Source organism: Fukomys damarensis, unplaced genomic scaffold (genome assembly GCF_012274545.1).
Source record: "Fukomys damarensis isolate Sample0158 unplaced genomic scaffold, DMR_v1.0_HiC HiC_scaffold_16, whole genome shotgun sequence".
NCBI lineage: Eukaryota > Metazoa > Chordata > Mammalia > Rodentia > Bathyergidae > Fukomys > Fukomys damarensis.
Window position 1 is genome coordinate 30,776,821 of NW_022900928.1, and position 3,375 is coordinate 30,780,195.

Sequence of the window (3,375 nt, forward strand, 5' to 3'; positions counted from 1 at the left end):
AAATTCGTTGATGGCAAAATTTACTGGCATTTCAAAAAGTTATCACTTGATAACATGGTAAAATGTGCCATGTAAAAGGCTACTAAAATTAGTAATTTTGTAAGATTTCAAAAATACTTGTCAAATGAGGAAATTTGAATTTTAAACTGATCTCTTATGTTTCAGTAAATATTCATTTCTGTGAAATTAAATCTACTGAATGACCAAATTGAGCAGTTCTAGTATTTTTCTTCTTTTATACACACAAAAGAAACCAAGCCCTGCCCCACCCGCACCCCATCTTAGCACAGGATACCTTTCAGAGTGTTCATAAAACCTCCTGGCAGTTTTCGGTAAGCTACTATTCAAATACTGTGATCAAGAAGCTACTTTGATAAGAGAATACCAGACCAACATTGAGAATACCCTAGTTAGGATCATGAAAAATCATGCAATGAAAAGAATGTCCTGTTAAGTGTCAAATTTGGACTACTATAGCTCTTCTGATCCTGAAAATCCATTTACACTAATACAAACATTCTGTGTGTATAGATACGTGTCTACAAGTATGTTTGGGTATAATTTTCATGCAATGACTTTAAAGCTTTGGAGATAGAGTTTAGTCTAATTTGAAGGCTTGTACATATAACAATATTGTCATGCACCAACACTCTACTAAAGGGCAGTAGAATGAAAAAGACCATGGCACAGATTGTTAAACAATTTTAGGTTTAATTACATAATGCACCTGTAGATGTTCTAGCATAAACACATTGTAAAAATCTACATCCTATCCCTTAAAAGCTGTACAGTTATAAAAAAATGTGACTCTCAAGCAAAATAAACTTTTTTTAAAACTTTTCCTTTTTTTTGCAACATACAAAATAAGTTAAAACTATTCAGAAGGTTTTGAGCCATTAAGTTCCCAAAAGACTGTGTTCTGGCTGTTAATAAGTATGTCATGCAGGCTCCTGGTCTATGACCAGAATTCAATAAATACAGATCAAACAAAACCCCTAAACACTTAAAATTAATTTCCTTAGACACTAATAGAAGTCAAGAAAATATATAGTTAGGGTAAAAAATTCCATTCTTAACTTACATAATCCAGTGGCAAAAAGAACAAGGGAGGTTATTCAGTCCTAGGCATATTTTCCTGCTCATCTGGTTTGGCAAAAAACACAAATGAATTCCTGTAAAAAAAATTTTTAATTCATAATATCTAAAGATTTTAATAAATTTCTACCCATCTAATGATTTTTTATGCCCTCTCCTATAATATATATATAGGATATTTTAAAGTCATTAAGGTAAAAGTAACCTCTTCATTAACTGAAACCTCTACAATGTGCCAGAATTGGGTTTATAGCCTTTCCCAAAGCAAATTGGTATAAATATGAAAAATTTAAAATACCGAACTCACATGACCAAAATGAGGGAAAAAAGTCCACTAAGGTGACCATGACCATATTCTAATAAATTTCTGAAAGGGTCTACATGAGTAAAAGAAAAGTGTTACTTGTACAGTCTGGTTGTATAACAAATTTACTATTTTAGAATGTATGTTTACTTGGGAGTGACTTTTCAGTGTTACAGTTACTTAGCAATTCTTGGCACTCAAAAAAATGTTAATTTATTGGAGTGAAATGTTATCAAAATGTATGTTCCTTAAGTAAACAAGTAACACAACCCAATATAAACACACTGACTGCAAAAGGCCTATCTTTTGGGATTAGTATAAAAACGATGAAGAAAAAAAATCAGTTTACTTGCTTCTTCCAAGGTAGACTTACAGGTACAAACTGGAAATGGTGGATAAAGTAGGAACAGATTGAACCCTATAAGCATATTAAGCAGAATGAGGACCAGATAGATTACAGCAGGTATTCAGTCTTGGCATTCTCTGCTTTTTGGAGAACCAGGAATAAATTCTGAGAATGTCAAACCAACAAGAAAAACTATTTTACTCTAGACTTTCTGTAATCAAATGATATTCATAATTTTATATCATTTTCAATGCAATTCATTTCTTTTTATAAGAAATTACTAATGGATTATTTCTAATTTCTAAAATGTATATATACACATATATATGTATATATACACATACAAAGATACAGACACACAACACACACACACACACACACACACACACACACACATGTATATTCCATTTGAAAAAAGATTTGGGTTTTTGAATACCAGAAGATGTGAGGCAATACCATGAATTAAATACCTATTGCACTGTGTTGGTAAAGAATAGAGTTCACACTTTTTTCTGAATATTAACCTTCTACATTCATCTGGCTCTTTAAAGTTGTATGGTAGAACAAGCTGGTGAATGGACAGCATCTCTGATTCCCATAAACAAGATAATTATGAATTCCTTGCAACAAACAAAATTCCCACTTAAAAAATAACTTTTTCTCATCATATTGAATCTCAAATTAAACAAGTAATGGCCACATTTTTCTTAACATCATGTACTTAGCTTAAATATAGGATGGGAACAAATATTTTGTAAAATTAATATGCATTAATAAAATACATTTTTAAAATATAGGATAGGTTCTATCAAGCAGAAGGTGAAAATTGGATAGTAATATTCTTTACAATTAAGGGTTTTTTCCTCCACACCTTCATTAGCATTCAAAATTTTTGGCTTTGGCAGATTACTTTTTTAAAAAGACTACCAGTAGACATGAGTTTATTCTAAGTGAAACTCTTTTATTTCTTGAATCTTCAACCTTGACCAATTAGAAAGCAACCCAACCTCAATATTCTTGAAAATATGTCTGGTGTCATTTTGCAGTAATGTGCCAACAATGAAAAATGTTTTACACTAAGCATTAACATCAACACAAATGTACAGAACCAGTCTGAGTCCTTTTCATGTAATATTTCAATTCAGTTCTGTATTGTGGAAGTCTGGCTAATTATCAAATCTGAGAAAATGCAGACTAAATTGTCTGAATACTAAAACTACATCTCTTAATACATTTGCTGTAGACTATAGAGTTCCATATTGGGAGCCCAACTTGTATTTTTTTAAAAAACTTATATTATTAAAGGGCTCTATTATATAGCAACTATTGTGAATCTAAAACCATGGCTCGTACCCTAACAAGAATCCAAAATGGTCTACATTCTACATGAATTAGTTTTCCTTTATTTTCCTAATAAATGTATTGTGTCTTTGGATACAGAACATTTTTAATAATTTTATTTAACATTAACAAAATTTTTCAGAGTAATTATATCTGAGGAATAATAGACTCTGTGGGACTGAATCTGGACACTAAACAGGTCTGGGGACTTAGCTTATTGGGAGAGTGCTTGCCTACCATGGGTGACGGCCTGGGTTTCGTGCCCAGCACCAACACCACCACCACCACC

The 3,375-nt window shown here is 31.8% G+C and overlaps 1 long non-coding RNA gene across 1 annotated transcript in view; it reads right to left on the reverse strand.

Moving 5' to 3' along the window:
* LOC117286323 overlaps positions 1-2,033 on the reverse strand; it is a 6,735-nt gene extending 4,702 nt beyond the window's left edge. Inside the window, exon 1 of the long non-coding RNA XR_004517447.1 lies at positions 1,082-2,033. This is a non-coding gene — a long non-coding RNA (uncharacterized LOC117286323). The remainder of the gene's footprint in view (positions 1-1,081) is intronic.
* Positions 2,034-3,375: the final 1,342 nt, after the last annotated feature.